Below are 20,565 nucleotides of genomic sequence, written 5' to 3'. Positions count from 1 at the left end.
TGCTGGCCCCTGCAGAAAATTTCCTGAGAAATTTTCAGTGTGTGTGTGGAGGGTTGTCAGCTGAGCGCTCTTAAGTCAGATCTGCTGTTCCCCTTACCCTGGGGTTTCCACCTGACAGAGACTCAGTCTCTGGTGCCCTGGGTCCCTTAGTTCTGTTTGAGACAGTGAGTCAGACTCACAGGCAGGACTCTGTACTGGCAGCTGCGCACCCCACTCTGGGCTGGCTGCTGGGCTCCCGCCAGACCCCTGGTCCTTTTCCAGAGATTATCTGGGTGTCCTGAGGTCGGTCCCAATCGCTTCCTGCACTGTGGTGTTTTTTTCTCTACTGGAAATCGCAGTCTCTGGTGTTGTGGGACCCACAATTCATTCTGGGATGGTGATCAGACCACACAGGCTTGTGGCTCTAGGATGGTGACCTAGTGACTGGCATGACCAGGGAACTCTTCCCTGGTGTAGCCGGGTGACTTGAACCTGATTTAACCCCACACCTTGGGGTTTCCTTTTACCTGGGAAACACAATCACCAGTGTTTTTGGACCAACAGTTCTGTCTGCTGGTCACTGTGCAGATCCTGCTGTGCTCTTGGTCAGAAAAAGTGTCCTCCCAGCCCCACCATCTTGGATCTGCTCTTTTGGGGTTTAATCTTATGCAGATCAGGTTTAAAATTCTAAAAGGCCTTGATGAAGGTTTTGATTGTTACTGGTAGGAGACATGCTCCTGAAAAGTGTAATAAACCAAGTCATATAATACTCCATTAAACTGACTTACAAGATGACCCCTTATCAGAATACTGAGCCTGAGAAACATTCACAGGAACCATAATAAAAGGCTGCTGGACAACCAGAACCTGTAGTCCATTTGAAACTTAGAAATACAGTTTGTTACCTTACATTGCTGGCAAGAAACATTAAAGTTTGAATCTAGTATAAAAATGTTAACATTTCCTAAACAACAAAGCATGAGGAGAATATACATAGGCAGTTACAGGGCCTCCTAAGAGTTTCTCTAGCAAGCTTCCAAATATATATCTGCGGAAAACCAGAATCATACCAAAGTCCCATAGTCAGCCCTCTTTTTCCCATTCTTCCTGATTTTGTTGAGAATTGTCCTGATTACCAGATCAATCAAGTGCAGTCACATTGTATCTAAATGTTTCTCTGCACACCATCTTCTCTAGGAAACAGAGTGAAAAAAATGTGGGTCAGGAGCATAAGCCCAATACAGCTCTCCATTCACCATCAGGACAGAATTTACCATGGTCAGCAGCATGAACATCCTCCTTTTGGGGAACATCTGAAAATCTCATCAGCCTTTCTGGGCTCCACCTGGCTCCTTCTGTATCCTGTGAAAAAACATAAACATGCCCTCTTCCCCATAATAATACAGGGTCGGGGCCCTGAAATATTCCTGTAAACAGATCTTTCCATTTTACTTGGGACTAATTACATTTGGTATTATGGTGCCACAACTGATCAGCCCCAGAAAGGCATTTTATTTCCACATTAAAAAAATTTAAAGTATGATTAATATTTGTGGATATTACTCCCCCTTTTTATTTTTTGTAGTTGGTTCTTAAAAGATTCATGGGCATGCTCTACAATTCCTTGACCTTGAGGATTACATGAAATACCTGTTTTAGGACTTTGTTTTCTGTTAGTGTCTTTTGCTTTGAGTCATTTTTGTACTGTACTTCTGAATACTTACATGTTAACCACTCAAGGTGTATCTGTCTACTAGCATATCTCAATCTCTGTCATGACTAAAGGCATTACTAAGTCATTATCTTAAACCTCAAGTCAACTTGGAGTTCCAGAAGAACAAAAGTTAGCAGATTATGGTGCAGGTCTTTAATCTCAGGGAGGCAGGCACAGGAGGATCACTTTGAGGTCATCACAGTCTAAAAGGTGAGTACAGGACTGACAGCTTTATACAAAGAAAACTTGTCACAAAAAACAATAACAAAAACAAATCAAAAAGTTAGAAGGACAGCCTATGAAATATGCCAATTATTCATAAGTAAGAGACACTACCCTGACAAAGAAGAAATCATTGCCAAAGAACTAACTTTATCTTTATCTTTACTAACTAAACTAACTTTACTTTATCTTTTAGGACAAGAACAGAAGCAATACTCAACAAGACCATACCATATCTAGTTGCTCAATTATCATACTTTCCTTCCTTGCTTCACTTACTCTTTATTTAAATCTAAAGTTTGTTTCATAAGATTTCCTGCATTGTGCCCAAAGTTTGGCTCTGAGTCTCAGCATCTGCTTTGATACCCTGCTGGGTAGAGTCTTTCAGAGGCCCTCTGTGGTAGGCTCCTGTCTTATTCCCTGTTTACTTTCTCTTATGATGTCTATTGGTTTGCCTTTCTGAATGAGGATTGACCATCTTACCCACGGTCACCCTTCTTGCTTAGCTTCTTTAGGAGTACAGACTTTAGTATGTTTATACTGTAATAATGTCTAATATCCTCTTATAAGTGAGTATATACCATGTGTGTCTTTCTGCTTCTGGGATACCTCACTCAGGATGATCTTTTCTAGTTCTCACCATTTGCCTGCAAATTCCATGATTTTCTTCTTTTAAATTCTGAATAGTATTCCATCGTGTAAATGTACCAAAATTTCTGTATCCATTCATTCTTCAGTTGATGGATATCTGGGTTGTTTCCAGCCTCTGGTTTTTGCAAATAAAATGGCTATAAACATGGTTGAGCAGGAAATATTATGAAAGAAGGGGGAGATGAAAGACTTGGCTGGGATAGGAGCTCCACAAGCAGACCAACAGAACCAAAAAATCTGGGCACAGGGATATTTTCTGAGACTGATATTCCAATGAAGGAGATAACTTCGAAACCCTGCACAGATGTAACCCATGGCAGTCTCCAGGTGGGTTCCTTAGTAAGGGCAACAAGGGCTGTCACTGACATGAACTCTGTCGCTGGATATTTGATCACTTCCTCCTGAAGGGGGTACAGGCTTAAGAAGACACAGAGGAAGACAATGCTGCCAGTCTGATGAGACCTGATAGGGTAGGATGAGATGGAAGGGAGGAGGACATGGGAGGAGATGAAGGAAGGAGGGCATGTTTGGGAGGGGCTAATGGAGGGGGTTACAACTGGGATACAAAGTGAATAAATTATAACAAATAAAAAAATTTTAAGAATGCTCAGAAAAATTAATCTAAGATTTCTGACAAGTCCCTCTAAACACACACACTCACACACACACACACAAATCTATACCTTGTGTCACCATTACACCCAGTTCGCAAGCCCCCAAAAGATCTACAGGAATCGACTCCATTGCAAAACACATGAGGGTCTTTTTATTGTAAATTACAAGCTGCAGCTTGGGCCCACAACACCCACCACCAAAGCAGTGAGAGCTGATAGATTCTGGTCCCTCCCAGCATGCCCAAGGCAGGGGCCATTCCTGCCTGGCAAGCATCTATTGGTCAAAATGCTACATTTTGAATTGATTGGCTATAGGAAGGTCCCCAGACCATAATGATCTAGTGTCCCTCCCTAGGGGGATGGGCCAGTTTCCTAGCAACTGTTATTTCTAGTGGTTGGGGAAAGAATGCAGTAAGGAGGTCCTTCCCTTCACAGCATTACTGGACTTCTCCACCCACCTACTTCAGGTCTTAATAGCTGCTAATTTATCTTTTGGTCTCTCATCACTATTCTAGAGATAGGCTTAGTGTCACTGGATCTTTTTTTTTTTGTATTTTTCGCTATGTGACCAATTTAAATAAGTATCTTAATTGTTGCTAACCCTTGGTTGTCAACTTGACTGCATCTGTAATTAGGTAAATATAGAAATGGAGGGCACACCTGTGAGGGACTTTTGTTTAATTCAAAGTAGGAAGATCCACTTCTAATCCTGATCTTGAGGCAGGAAGACATACATCTGTAATCTGGGCTACACCTTCTGCTGGAAGCTTATTTAAGGTCATTAAAGACAGAAGTTTTACTCTTTGTCTGCTTGCTCCTGTAATACCAGCAAGTCCATTCTTTCACTGGCATTAGAGCCTATTTTAGGATACCAGAGTCTATTGAAGATCAACTGAGACATCCATTCCCATTAACTGAGGAATTTGTGGATTCTTGGACTTTTTGTTAATATCCAGTTGTTGTTGAATTAATTGAAACACAGCCTGCAAGTTATGCTAATAAATCTCCTTTCTATACACACACACACACACCTATGTAGAGAGATTCTTTCTATATGTTTTGTTTCTCTGAAGTACTCTGATTAATTCAGTCTTCTTTCTGTTTATAGTCAATACTTGTCTTCTTTCTGTCTATAGTCAATACTTGTCTCTAATAGTCATATCAAGAGAAGGAAAAGTCTAGGATATTGTAGCTGCTGGAACTTGGGACTTCATTTTTAAAATCTTCAGGCATAAAAATAATGACATTTATTTTATATCTTTATAAATATTTAGTATTTGATGGGCTTTTAAAATTGTGTATATTTGGGAAAATATTAAATTATATCCTATTTATTTTAATTTGTATTCAGCAGTTTTCTAATAATTGTATTTTCGTGTTTGTAATGATAAATTTTATGTTACAATTTTGAATTATTTTAATTTTTTTCCTTTTTAAAAATTTATTTATTATAATTTATTCACTTTGTATCCCAGCTATAGGCCCCTCCCTCCTTTCTTCCCAAATGTACCCTCCTTTCCTCTTCTCATGCCCCTCTCCCATTCCACTGATAGAAGAGGTACTCTGCCCCAAAATATCTGACAAGAGTCTATCAGATGTCATAAGGACTGTCTGTATTGTTTTGTCTTCCACTGTGGCATGTTAAAACTGTTCCCCCTCTCCCAGAGGGATTTGAACAAAGATCCAGCCACTGATTTCATCTCAGACACAACCCCTGCTCTTCATTCTATGGAGCCCACTTGGAGACTGAGCTGCCATCAGCTACAACTGAGTAGGAGGTCTAGGTTATCTCCATGCATGGTCCTTCATTGGAATATCAGTCTCTGCAAATACTCTGTGGCTCAGAATTTTTTTTTTTGGTTCTGTTAGCCTCCTTGTAGAGCTCCTGTCCTCACCAGGTCTTCTACCCCCATCCCCCATCATATGATTCCCTACACTCTGCCCAGAGTTTGGCTCTGAGTCTCAGCATCTGCTTTGATACCATGCTGGGTAGTCTTTCAGAGGCCTTCTGTGGTAGGCTTCTGTACTGTTTTGTTTTCTCCAGCTTCTGATCTATCCCATTTGTCTTTCTAAAGGAGGATTGAGCAACTTCCTTAGGAACGAAATGATAGACTACAGACTAGGAATGTATCTTTACCAACCCTGTACCTGACAGAGGGCTCATATTCAGAATATGTAAAGAAATCAAGAAGTTAAACAGCAACAAATCAAGTAACCCAATATAAAAATGGGTTACAGAGCTAAACAGAGAATTTTCAAGAGAGGAATATCGAATGACAGAGAAACACTTAAGAAAATCCTCAACATCCTGAGCTATCAGGGAAATGCAAACCAAAACAAAACTGAGATTTCACCTTACAGCTATCAGAATGGCTAAAATAAAAAACTGAAGTGACAAAACATGATGGAGAGGATGTGGACAAAGGGGAGCCCTCCTCCCTTGTTGGTTTGAATGTAAATTTGTACAATCAATTTGGAAATCAATATGGTATTTTCTCATAAAAGTATGAATAGTGCTACCTCAAGATCCAGGCATACCTCAAGATCCTGGGCATATATCCCAAAGATGCTCATAACTTACAACAAGGACCTTTGTTCAACTATGACTAATATCAGTTTTTTCCATTAAATTTTCATTTACTTTCTTTTTTGGTGACTCTGGTGGTTTACATATCCCACGTGTAGTCCTCTTTGCCATGCACCTACATGTAGAAGTACCCTCCATTTGATAGGTCTCAGTCACAATACTTTCCTAATGTCCAGGGAGGGCAAAAGAAAGCAAGAAAAAAAAGAACAAAAATAAAATGTGTATGAATAAAATGGACATCCTAAATTTCTACCCAATATTAGTGGAAATATTTTATTTTCTTTTTGTTTGAATTGAAGTTGACTGTGGACTTTCAGTAAATTGCAGTTCTTATGTTGCTGTATGTCTCTTGACTTCCTGGTACCACCAGGTACTTTATCATGAAATTATGTTGGATTTTGTCAAAGGCTTTCTCTGCACCTAAATGTACTTTGTCTTTCAGTCTATGTAGTAGATTATGTTTATTCATTTGCATATGTTAAAATATCCTCCAAGCCAGATGTGGTGGTGCATACCTGTAATCATAGTACTCAGGAAGCAGAGGAGAGTGGATCTCTGTGATGTCAAAGTCACACTGGTCTACAAAGTAAGTTCAAGGAAGCCAAGTCTATGCAGGAAACCCTGTTTCAAAATGAATAAACAACAAAACAAAACCACAAAAAAACAAACAAACAAAAACATTTCTGGATATTCTTTATGATTCCATCGATCCACTAGTCTGCTTCTATTCCAGTACCATGTTGTTTTTATTACTGTTGCTCTAGAATACAGCTGAGGGCTGAGATGGACATACCTCCAGAGTATCTTTTATTGTACAGGCCTGTATTAGCTTCTGAGTTTTTTGTTTTTCCATATAAATTTGAGAATTTTTCATTGAAGGTCTGTAATTATTGTGTTGGTATTTTGATGGGAATTGCTTTGATAAAATATATAGCTTTTGTTAGGATGGCCATTTTCACCATGTTAATCCTACAGATGCATGAGCATGAGAGACCTTCCCATCTTCTGATCTCTTTTTCAATTTCTTTCTTCAGACACTTAACTTTTTTTTTCCCAGACAGGTCTTTTTCTTTTCTTTTTTTACTTGATTTTTCTTATTTTATTTTTTTAATATTAGTTACAATTTATTAACATTGTGCTCCAGCTGTAGCATCCTCCCTAATTCCCTCCCAGTTCCACCTTCACTCTCTCATCTCCTCCCTGCCCCTTTCCAAGTCCACTAATAGGGGAGGTCCTCCTCCCCTTCCATCTGACCCTAGCTTATCAGGTTTCTTCAGGACTGGGACTGGCTGCAATGTCGTCTTCTGTGGCCTAGCAAGGCTGATCCTCCCTCCAATGGTGGGGGAGGGAAGTCAAAGAGTCCACCACTGAATTCATGTCAGAGACAGTCCCTGTTCCCCTTACTAGGGTATCCATTTGGATGCTGAGCTACTAGGGGCTATATCTGAGCAGGGGTTATAGGTTGTATTGATACATGGTCCTTGGTTGGAGAATCAGTCTCAGAAAAGACCCTTGTACCCGGATATATTTGGTCCTTGTAAAGCTCCTATCCTCTCCAGGTCATAATAACTCCCCCTTCTTTCATATAATTACCTGCACTCTGCCCAAGGTTTGCTTATGAGTCTCAGTATCTGCTTTGATACACTGCTAGGTAGAGTCTTTCAGAGGCCCTCTGTGGTAGGCTCCTGGCCTAGTACTTGTTTTCTCCTACTTCCAAATGTTCATCCCATTTGTCTTTCTAAGTGATAATTGATCATCTTACCCTGGGTCCTCTTTCTTGTTTATCTTCTTTAGGTGTACAGATTTTAGTATTTTTATCCTATCTTGTAGGTCTAGTAACTACTTATAAGTGAGTATATACCATGTGTGTCTTTCTCCTTCTGGGATACTTCACTCAGCATGATCTTTTCTAGATCCCTCCATTTGCCTGCAAATTTCATTATTCCCTTGTTTTTAATTGCTGAGTAGTATTCCATTGTGTAAAAGAACCACAATTACTGTATCCATTCCTCAGCTGATGGACATCTGGGTTGTTTCCAGGTCCAGACAGGTATTAAACTTTCTTAGAGTGACACAAAGGTACTTTATGTTATTACTGGCTATTGGCATACAAAAGGTTACTGATTTTTTTGGAGCTAATTTTGTATCCAGCCACATTGCTGAAGGTGTTCATCAGTGGAAGGAGTACTCTGGTTGAATTTTTGGGGTCAATCATGGATACTATCATATAATCTGCTAACAGTGATACTTTGACTTCTTCCTTTCAAATTTCTGTTCCCTTGATCTCTGATAGTTGTCTTATTGTTCTAGATAGGACTTCAAATACTATGTTGAAGATATACAGAGAAAGTGGGCAGCTTTGTGTTGCCCCTAATTGCAGTGGAAATGATTTAATTTTCTCTCCGTTTAGTTTGATACTGTCTCGAGGTTTGCTGTATATTACCTTTACTATGTTTTGGTATGTGCGTTGTGTCCCTGATCTCTCTAAAACTTTAAACATGAATGGGTGTTGGATTTTGTCCAATAATTTTTCAGTGTCTGAGGAGATGATCATGTGTTTTTTCTCCTTCAGTTTTTTTATGTGGTGGATTACATTGATGTATTCCCATATATTGAACCCTCCTGCATGCCTGGGATGAAACGTTCTTGGTCATGGTGGACGATAACTTTGATGTGTCCTTGGATTTGGTTTGCAAGTACTTTATTGAGTATTGTTGCATCAATGTTCAGAAGAGAGGTAGGTCTGAAGTTTTCTAATTTTTTTCTGAATTTATGTGGTTTAGGTATAACGGTGACTGTGGCTTCAAAAAAAGCGTTTGGTAATGTTCCTTCTGTTTCTATTTTGTGGAATAATTTGAAGAGTATTGGAATTAGCTCTTCTTTTAAGGTCTGGTAGAATTCTGCTTTGAAACCATTTGTCCTTGGGATATTTTTTGAAGGGAAATTTTGATGGTCTCTTCTGTTTCCTTGAGGGATATAGTACTATTATAATTTACTTACTTACTGATATTGACTTAATTTTGGTAAATGGAATCTATCAAGAAAATTTTCCATTTCATTTAGATTTTCAAATTTTGTGGCATATAGGCATTTGTAATAAGACCGAATTATTTTTTGGATTTTCTCAGTGTCTGTCACTATATACCTTTTTTCTTTTCTGATTTTGCTGCTTTGGATAGTTTCTCTCTGCCTTTTAGTTAGTGTTGCTAAGAGTTTGTCTATCTTGTTGATTTTCTCAAAGACCAGCTCTTGTTCTAATTTATTCTTTGAGTTGTTTCCTTTTTTTTTTCTCTAATGCATTGATTTCAGTTCTGACTTGATTATTTCCAATTGTCTACTCCTCTTGGGTATGTCTTCATTTTTTTCTGGGGCTTTTAGGTGTGCCATTAAGTTGCTTGTCTGAGATGTCTCAAACTTATTTCTGGAGGCACTTAGTGCTATGAACTTTCCTCTTAGCACTACTTTCATTGTGTCCCCTAGGTTTGGGTAAATTGTGTCTTCATTTTCACTGAATTTTAGGAAGTCTCTACTTTCCTTTTTCATTTTTTTTTTTCCTGACAAAGCTGTCATTGAGAGTTTAGTTTCCATGTGTATGTAGGCTTTTTGTTATTTCTGTTGTTGTTGACGTCAATTTTAGGTTATGGTGGTCTGATAGGATACAAGGGATTATTTCAATTTTCTTGTATCTGTTGAGGCTTGCTTTGTGCATGATTATGTGGTCAATTTTTGAGAAAGTTCTGTAGGGTGATGAAAAGAAAGTATACTCTTTTGAGTTTGGGTGAAAAGTTCTGTAGACAACTATTGGATCCATTTGATTTAGGACCTTTGTAAGTGCCATTATTTCCCTATTTAGCTTCTGTGTAGCTATTAATGTGTTGGAATTGATGTGTGATTGAGGTTTAATAATGTTTCATTTACAAATGCAGGTACTTTTGTATTTGGGTCATAGATGTTCAGGATTGTGATATCCTCCTGGTGGATTTTTCCTTTGATGAGAATGAAATGCCCCTCCTCATCTTTTTTGATCAATACTGGTTGAAAGTCTGTCTTATTAGATAGTAGAATAGTTACCCCAGCTTGTTTTCTGGGTCTGCTTGTTTGAAAAACATTTTTCCAGCCCTTTACTTTGAGATAGTGTTCACCTTTGTTGCGGAGGTGTATTTTTTTGGATGAAGCAGAATGTTGGATCTTGTTTCTGCAACCATTCTCTTAGTCTGTCTCTTTTTATTAGAGAGTTGAGACCATTGTTGTTGAAAGATAATAGTGACCAATGAATTTTAGTTCCTTTTATTGTGGAATTGGTTGTGGTACTTTCCTTCTATGCTTATTTTCTTTTAATTTATTTGATGTGAAGTTATCTATATCCTGTGTTTTCTTGGGTATAGTTGATTTAATTGGATTGGAGTTTTCCTTCTGGTATCTTCAGTTGGAATATGTTGCTATATAGATATTTTTAAAGATAGTTTTGTCTGGAATATTTTGCTTTCTCCATCTATGCTGATTGAAAGTTTTAGTAACCTGGGTTGGCATCTGTGGTCTCTTAGGAACTTCATGTCATCTGCCCAGGCCCTTCTGGCTTCCATAGTTTCTGTTGAGAAGTCTGTTTTGATTCTGATAGGTCTGCCTTTACATGTTATATGGCCTTTTTCCCTTGCTGCTTTTAATATTTATTCTTTGTTCTGTAGATTTAGTGTTTTGACTATTACGTGATGTGAGGGGTTTCTTTTCTGGTCTAGTCTATTTGGTGTTCTATAGGCCTCTTGTGAAAATTTTCTTCTTTGATTTTCTTGAAAATATTTTCTGGACCTTGGAGCCTTGAATCTTCTTTTTAGTTGATTCATATTATTCTTAGATTTTGTCTTTTCATGGAGTCTTTCATTTCTTTGATGTTTTGAGTTTGGAACTTTTCCAATTTTACTTTTTCTTTGAGAGCTGTATCAGTTTCTACAATTGTGTCTTCAGGACCTGAAATTCTCTCTTCCATCCCTTGTATTCTGTTGTTGATGCTTGACTTTATGGTCCCTGATCTTTTCTCTAAGTTTTCCAGCTCCTGGGTTTTCTCTGTTTGTTTTGTCTTTATTGATTCTAATTCTCTTTTCATATCTTACACCATTTCCTTCATCTGTTTGAATGTGAATTCCTTTTTTTTTTTCATGATGGTCTCTATTTTTTGGTGGTTTCCTCTCTATTTGCCTGTACATGTTCCTCTGTTTGGCTGTATTTGCCTATATTTCTTTGAAAGCTTTGTTCGTTTCCTGTTTATGTGCCTCTAAGAAATGGATAAGCATATATTTGAGATCATTTTCTGTTGTTTCCAATGAATTAGAATGTCTTTTGATTTTGGGTGTTGCTGGTGAAGGCATGATACGCTGATTTTTATTGAATGTGTTCATATGCAGTCCTGTACCACTCTGCTTATTAGTATCCTTTGTTGTTTGTTCCTGGAGTCTGTACTTCAGACTGGGTTTGACTGTCTCTGATATTTGGAGTATTCTTCAGCAATATGAGAGAGGTCCATAGATTCAGTCATGGTTGTTGGTGTTTCTGTTGTAGCAAAGGGAGGGAATTTGCAAGCATGGGAGTGAGGATGGAATTGTACCTTGAAGAACAGGGTAGTAGAGCATGTAGATGCCTGGAAGGGTGGTCCTTAAGTGCAGTAGTGGGCGCTGGTACTCATCACAGGTATAATGTGCATGAACAGGTGTTCTGAATACCTTAGTGGCCTACAGGCCTGTCACACTTTACTCCTGGTGTTCAGAACTGTCTGGGCTCTAGGAATTCTTTGCCTGAACTCCACTGGTAAACCCACAGAAGAGGGGTTTCATTGTTGAGAATGCTTTCCCAAGATCCCTATGTTGCCCACAGTGGGGGTGTAGATGGGAGGGATCCGATGTCTGGCTGCTTACTTAGAAAGACCTTGGATCTGGGGCTCTGCATGCACACACTTGCTTGCAGGCCTAATCAGAAAGCACAGGGGTCAGGGGTCCCTCTTTTCTTTACTCTCAGATTTGTGCCCACAGGGACAAAAGAGAATGTAAGAGGTCTGTCAGCTCAGTGGTGTCCACTGTTTGACTGCCTGGAAGGGAGACCCGTACTTGTGGCAGCAGCCTCTGCTGTCTCAGTCATGGAACAGGGAGGATCCTGCTTGGGGCAACCACTGCCACCTCTGCTGAGCAGGGAGGCCTGTGTTTTGAGCAAGGGGAAGTGCAGTGGGGGGGGGGAGTTTTGTATTCACTGCTCTCTGTCTCTGGCGGCCTCCATGGATGACCTGGATTCAAACTGTCCCAGATCATAGGTTGTCCCCACTCACCCAGGAACCTTCAATGTCAATGCTCTGGCTTCAGCTGTCCCTCCACTCACCAATTTCAGAATTTTGGATTCTATGTCTTTCAGATATGGTGTGTGCTGGTAGCTGCCACCTTGGAATCCCCCATCCCCTTGTCCTTATATTTGTTTCAGTCATTTAGGACTGAGATACTTGTTCAGTTTGTTTTAGGGTACATATTACTGTTCACTAAAGGGACATTAAAATTTTGTTATCTGAATATCAAGATATAATTGGATTTATTCAAGTTAAATTCTGCTGAACGTAACACGAATGGATCCTTCTTGTTATTGGAATTCTTACATTCAGGAATATATTTTCACAAAGAGAGTGACATATCTTAGCATGAACTAGAGAAAAAAAATTATAGCAGAGGCACAAGTTGTTGCTATAAATGGATGAAAATAGAAAATTGTCATAATTCATTAGCCAAATGTTGAGCTCTAAAATCTACATTCTCTGATAACAGAGTGAGTATGGTGTTGTTTCTGAAAGCTGGCAATGCTTTGTTAGTAAACACCTTCTGACTCCTCAGAGACCTTTATAGAACAGAACTGGATGAAATTCAATCCCTTCAGACATATTTTCAATTTCTGATAATGTCTGATGTACATAATATTTAAAACATCATTGGAAAAAAGAATTACTTCGAATCTAGCAAATGATGAGACTTAATAAGCTGGAGTCAGATGGTAGGGGAGGAGGTTTCCCACTTTATGAGGACTGGGGTGGTGGGGGAAGAGGGAGTAAGAGAGTAAGGAGGAGATGAGGGAGGAGGATACAGTCAGGATGTAAAGTAAATAAATTATTTAAAAAGTTTCAAAATAAAAATAAATAGCTTAAACAGAAAAGAAAGGCTTTCAGTCATTCAGATCATTGTATTTTATTTTTTTCATGCTCAATTTTGTGAAGAATGTCACATTTTGATAGAAGAAGAAAGAAAGATAAAATCATTCATTAAATAATCTTGAATAATGGACCTCCAAGACAAAAATGATACTTTGGTAAAAACAATTTAATACAAGTACAGGTAGTTGGAATACATTAAGGATAGGAGCCAGGTGCGATGGCACATGCCTGTAATCTCAGTACTCCAAGAAGCAGAGGCAGTCAGATAGCTGTAAGGTCAGCCTAGTCTACAAAGTGAGTCCAGAACCAAGGTTACACACGGAAACCCTTTCTTGAAAAACAAAACAAAATCAAAACTAAAAACAAAAATATTTAAGAGTACATCAATTAGATTATATATATAAATATCTCTAAAACAGTGTATAGAAAAAGCAGTGGAGAGAAAATATCTGTCAAATATTTAATTAAAAAAGGAAAAAGTGGACTGGATCAGTGGCTTAGTAGTTACGAGCACTGACTGAGGAATATGGATTAATTCCTTTGATCTTCATGGCACAGCAATGAGTAACTCTTGATTGGACATATTGCACAAATGTAGTGTACAGACATATGCAATCAAAACACCCATATGAACTGATAAAAAAAAAGAACAATCCTACTTAGTGGGGCATGGATTTTACAGAAAAAAAAAAAACATTAAATAATCTAACTTAAAAATTTCACCTATATTACCAGGCCATAGAGGAATACAATGCAGACAGTCCTAATAAGTCCTGATAAGATAGAGTCAGATGGAAGTGGAGGAGGACCTCCCCTATCAGTTGACTGAGGAAGGGGCATGGGAGGAGAAGAAGAAGGGAGGGTGGGATTGGGTAGGGATTAGGGAAGGGGATACAGCTGGGATACAATTGAATAAATTGTAATAAATAAATAAATTGTAATAAATAAAAATAAATTTTAAAATTTTTACCTATAAAACTAAGTACTAAAAATTAATAGAGATAGCAAGTGAGGTCAGCTTTCTGTTTCTGTTTTTATTTTTTATTTTTTAGAAGTTGCCTTTAATTTCACACATTTTGAATCTGAGATTTTCAAATTCATGTAAGAGATCATATATATGGGAATAATTTGCACAAAGATGTTGAAGAGATAAGAAAGCATGAATAATATTTAACTAGGCATTGAGTTTAATTTCCTATTCACATTTACATCATAAAATGAGAAGACATAAGTAGAGAACATGAGGACCAAATGCCCAGCAGAATAAAAGGATGAGGAAATCAAAATATTATCAAACATGAAAATGTTTTACCATTAAAAGTGCAGGTTTTGAATCCTAAAATTATTGCTGTATTCATTGATTAGTTCACAGAGAGATCCACAATTAATCAAGTTGCAGAAAAGAGACTGTAGAGTGCTCATATTTAAAGGGAATATCTATATCACATATCCTCTTCCCAAATCAAAGGTGTCCTGAAAGAGGTAGGGGAAAGATAGATTGGAAGAGCCAGAGGTAGTGGATGAACTCACAGAAGCAGTGTTTTCCACATACAGCAGGACAATTACACGTATGAATGCACAATAACAAGGAAGCTAAAGCCACACAAAATTCCAAGAAGGAAAGTATTAGTGGACATGATACCTACCTCAATCTAAGGAAGAGTTTGTAGTAAGCATTTGGAAAGAGAGTTTTATTTACATGTATGACGTCTGGTAGGCTGATTGTATTCCACTGATAGCCCCACACCCAAGAACATTTGGGCAGCTCAAATTGGACTCCATCTGATAAACATATCAACCTCACAATTACTAAACTGTATATTTTCATTTATGCACCATATCTAAGGAAGATTGATACATATATTATCAAAACAGATAGAACTGAATGAGTGGGACAACAGGAAAAAAAAAAGGAAAATGTACAGGGGAAATATGTAGTACTTTTAAGAGAAGATATCAGAAAACAATAAACTCCATATCAGGTATGGTATGGTTCTGTTCTTTGCTTGGACCATTTTATACTATTATACAAAACCATTTTTTAACTAATTTCTTAATTGTATTAAAAGTTTGACTCAAATTCAGAGCTAAAGATTCTTACCCATCATTGTACTGCAGGTGGATAGGCATTAAAATTAGATTTGTTGGTGTTCCATACTGAATTAGGAAACAAATCATAATTTAAATTTCCTTTGTGACTTGTGAAACCAAGAACTAATGTAGTTCTTTTTATGACTGTCAATATAATTATATTTAAATATGACTAATAGCAATATTTATCACAGACTGTACAAAACTGGGTTTCAGGGGTTCCAGACTATGGATTGTGAGTCATAGTAATATTCAGAAATATGATTAATCTGTCTGATTTAAGGTAATGTTTCCTTCCAATAAAATTATATAAAGCATTGGAAAAAAACGAAAACTTCCCTTTTCTCTAGATAAGGACCTTAGTTATCCTTCATATTGACAAAGATAAATTCCATTCCTATCTTGAAATGTCACCAAACCATTATTTTATTATATATTAAAATATCAGTTATTTTAAATAAAAATACCAAGACTAAATCAATAAATGAGAATTTTTTGTTTCATGGTAATATTTGGTCCATTATTTATATTGTTGAGTGGGCTTAGAGAAAATCAGCAAGTATATAGAGGTTCTGTCATACATGACAGATTAAGAGCACATATGAAATTATTTGTTCTATCTTTCCTCAAGAAAATGACTATCTCTGACATGAACTCAGTGCTGGTTCTTTGATCACCACCCCTGAGGGGGGGGGGAGCAGCCTTACCAGTCCACAGAGGAAGACAATGCAGCCAGTCCTGATGAGACCTGATAAGCTAGGGTAAGGAGGAGGTGGAAGAAGACCTCCCCTATCAGTGGACTTGGGGAGGGGCAAGGGAGGAGATGAGGAAAGGAGAGTAGGATTAGAAGGGAATGAGGAAGGGAGCTACAGCCAGGAAAGAAAGTGAATAAACTGCAATTAATATAAAAAATAAAAATAAACAGAAAATTAAAATGAACAATTATCATAATGTGAACACTCCACCATTCAAATACAGCAACCTTTCTATTGTCTTCATCTAAATTTTCTGTAATTCATTTCTCATTTCAGTGACTTCTTACTTCAGTCCCACTTGCCAGTTTAGATGTTCAAGTATTCCTAACATCTGACTTTCTGCATTTTTTTTCTGTTACATCTTCAAAGACCATAAATTCTTCCTATTTCATTCATTTCTTTTCTTTTTAAGACAGTATTTCATCTTTTAGCTCAAGGTTTCCTAGTATTATCTATACCAAGTTCACCTCTAGTTCATGATCCTCTTGCCTTAGATTGATGAATAATGGAATTATAAACGTGAACTCTATGTCCAGTGGTTTCATCCGATTATTCATTTGACAGCATTATACTTTAATATTCATTGACAATATACTGTGTTGTTCAGGATGCGAGGCTAAGCACTGCACTCAGGGTCAGCCACTTTGGACCCAGAGAAGGGCATGTCTGGTTGCATGCGGGTTGATGCCCCAGGTCCCGCCTCTGAGAAAAAGGTATCAGACGGGTCTGATGCTCTTTGGGTGGATGACATCTAAACGAACATCGGCACAAAGTCCCAATTTATTTCTAATATCAGAGATCAGACCTCTACTCTTGCCTGATGCGTCTAAAACAAAAAGGGGGAACTGTAGAGAGCTGCGGAATGCTATGCCTTAAAGATGGAGCTGGTTTCTGCCTTCCACCTTCCCGATGGTGAGTGCTCTCTGTCACAAACAACTCCATATTTGGCTAAGGCTGAGGATCTGGCTTGCTTCCATGTATGTGGACCTATCTGCATTGCCCACATGGCACGCCTGGGTTGGCTACCCAGAGGCTATTTAAGCTGTGGGCTGGCTTTCCCTGGGTCTGAGGATTGTTCAAGGTTCCTGAATAAACTGCATTGAAAATAAAATAAAATAAAATAAAATAAAATAAAAAAGATATTATCACTGTTAAAGGATAATTTTCACAAAAAGATAAAAAGCATAATAATCATATAAATATGCAATGAACAAGCCAGGCTTACATTTAACCCATTGGTGGAGAAACTGGTAAAACAATATAAAACATTCAAAATAGAAACAAGCTAACAGAAATTGATTTTAAAATCAGAATGGCTAAGATCAAAAACTCAAGTGACAATACATGCTTTAGAGGATGTGGAGAAACGGTAACCCTCCTCCATTGCTGCTGGGAATGGAAACATGTACAACCACTTTGGAAATCAGTCTGGTGCTTTATCAGACAATTAGGAATAGTACTTGCCAAGATCCAGCTATTAACCACTCCTAGACATATATCCAAAAGATGCTCAAGTACACAACAAGGACATTTGTTCAACCATGTTTGAAGCAGTTTTATTTGTAAAAACCAGAACCAGGAAACAACCCACATGTCCCTCAAAGGAGGAATGAATACAGAAACTGTGGTACTTTTACACAATGGAACACTACTCAGCAATTGAAAACAAGGAAATCATGAAATTTGCAGGCAAATTGCAGGATCTAGAAACAATCATCCTCAGTGAGGTATCCCAGAAGCAGAAAGACACACACAGTATATACTCACTTATAAGTGGATACTAGATCTATAAGATAGGATAAACATGCTAAAATCTGTACACCTCAAGAAGATAAACAAGAAAGAGGACCTGGGGTAGGATGATCAATCCTCACATAGAAAGACAAATGGGATGAACATTGGAAGTAGGAGAAAACAAGTAACAGGACAGGAGCCTACCATAGAGGGTCTCTGAAAGACTCTGCCTAGCAGTGTATCAAAGCAGATGCTGAGACTCATAAGCAAACCTTGGGCAGAGTACAGGGAATCATATGAAAGAAGGAGGAGTTAGTATGACCTGGAGAGGACAGAAGATCCACAAGGACCGAGTATATCAGGGCACAGGGGTGTTTTCTGAGACTGATTCTCCAATTAAGGACCATGCACAGATATAACTTAGAACCCCTGCTCAGATATAGCCCATGGCAGCTTAGCATCCAAGGAGGTTTACCTAATAAGGGGAACAGGGACTGTTTCTGACATGAACTCAGTGGAGGGTTCTTTGCGTCCCCCCACCCCCCGAGGGAGGATCAGCCTTCCTGGCCACAGAGGAGGACATTGCAGCCAGTCCTGATGAGACCTGATAAACTAGGGTCAAATGGAAAGGGAGGAGGACTTTCCATATCAGTGGACTTAGAGAGGGTTAGGGAGGAGATGTTGGAGGAAGTGTGGAATTGGGAGGGAATGAGGGAAGGGGCTACAGCTGGGATTCAAAGTAAATAACCTGTAATTAATGTAAAAAATAAAAATTAAAAAAAATTGAATGGAAAAATAGAGTGTGTTTGTCCTGTAACATTTTCTCTGGGGGTAATAAAATTCAAATGAATCTATGAGTCAGAATGTGCATTTCAACATACAATAATTCTTTTTATTTTTATCAGTAATCTATAATTCCCAGAGGTGTATTATATCTCTTACTAAATATTAATCACATGACCCAGAAAGATATGTTTTGAAAAATGCAGAAACATCTTCATGTAAGTACCAAGGTTTGCATCTTAAAAAAAAATTGACCTTTATTTCCAAGATGCTCTGAGGATAAAAAAGTTTTAGGAATCTGTCTTTCAGGTTCCTTATGAAAGAGGGAAAAATAGAAAGACCTGGAAAGGTATGGAACTCCACAGGGAGAACAACAGAACCAAAATATCTGCGCCTAGGGGTCTTTTCTGAGACTGGTACTCCAACCAAGGACCATTCATGGAGGTAACCTAGAACCCCTTCACAGAGGTAGCCCATGGCAGCTCTGTCTCCAAATGGGCTCCCTGGTAAGGGGAACAGGGGCTGTCTCTGACATGAACTCAGTGGCTGGCTCTTTTATCACCTCGCTCTGATGGAGAAGCAGCCTTATCAGGCCACAGAAGAAGGCTAGGAAAGACAGTCCTGGTGAGACCTGATAGGCTAGGGTCAGATGGAAGGGAAGGAGGTCTCTTACTATCAGTGGATTGGGGAAGGGTTATGGGAGGAAATGAGGGAGGGAGGGAGGGAGGGAGGACGGGATTGGGAGTGGATGAGGGTGGGGCTACAACTGGGATACAAAGTGGATAAATTATAATAAATAAAAAATTATATTAAAGAAAATTAAAATAATTAATTTATGGTATTGTTGGTGATATCATTTTCCCATTTTATGTTTAAATATTTCTTGAAATTTTATAAAAGCATGTTTTATAAACAATATTCATGACGAAATCAAAATGTCTCGCCTTTCATGACTGATTATAAAGTAACAGGTAACTTTTTTAGGGGTGACTTGTGTAGTAATATAAATGGCAGTTTAAAACAAATGATATCAGAAACATTTTAGTATGCTTAATTAAAAATAATATTCCTCAGATGAATGGGGAGGAGGTCCCCCCTATCAGTGGACTTGGAAAGGGGCACGGTGGAGATGAGGGAGGGAGGGAGGGAGGGACTGGGAGGGAATGAGGGATCGGGACACGGCTGGGATACAGAGTTAATAAAATGTAACTGATAACAAATAAATAAATAAATAAATAAATAAATAAATAAATAATATTCCCATTAAATTAAAGAAGAAAACAATTGCTCCCAATAGGTGTTCACCAAGTATGTATGTAACAAAAGTACACTAATTTCTTAAATAGCGTAAGCATGGCTTTGTTGATCATATGACATCTCACTCTGTCTCATATCTAATTACACTTCATGTCTGAGGCTACTATAGTTAAGTAGGGTTTTACTATATTAATTTGTGTTGAATGTCATTTTACTTAAAATAAAAGTGTATCAATCGTTCTTTTCTCATGGTTGTTATCATTATTTGTCTATGGTATGAGTGTGTACACCAGTATTTCAAGTACTGGAAACTTGTTTCTAATTTTGTTGAGGTTGGGATGTGAGAGAACTTTAAAGAGGTAGGACCCAAGAAGAGGTTGCTAGCTAACAGAATACCCTGATCTCAGAAAGTTTACTGTTGCCTTACAGTGAGTTCCTGTAAGGTAACAATAATAATGGAATATTAAACATGTAGATTTGGCCCTTCTCAATATCTGTCTTTCTTGTGTATATATGGTACACACTCTTTTGACAGTCTCTATCCTTCTGAAGATATCTGCTAAAAATTTATTTACGGAAAAAAAAAACAGGTGAGGTCACGGGATTCTTGAATTTAAGTTTCTACAATTAAAAGGGAAATTTTATTTTTAAATGTTGTAGCTTATGATATTTCATTATGAATGTTAAAACAAATAAGTTTTTGACTGTTAAAAGTAGGATGGGTATTTGAAAATGACTCAAGTATGTATGCAAATAATGTTGCTAATACTGAGTCATTAAATCACATTCCTTGTGGTCAGTATAATTGAAGTAAACCCTTTCATTTCTGAGTAGTATCTGTTTACTTTATTGACTTTATAAGAAAGAAACTAATTCTTAAAAAATGAAGTTGAAATTTGTCTTTCTGCATTTGTAAATATTTATTGACTTCCCATAATGTCTATTCTAAGAAACACAGCAAAACTATAAAGTGGAAAAACATCTACTTATTGCTCACCAAACTG

The sequence above is a fragment of the Meriones unguiculatus genome, chromosome X (assembly GCF_030254825.1).
Source record: "Meriones unguiculatus strain TT.TT164.6M chromosome X, Bangor_MerUng_6.1, whole genome shotgun sequence".
Taxonomy (NCBI): domain Eukaryota; kingdom Metazoa; phylum Chordata; class Mammalia; order Rodentia; family Muridae; genus Meriones; species Meriones unguiculatus.
Note: the sequence above shows the minus strand (reverse complement) of the source record.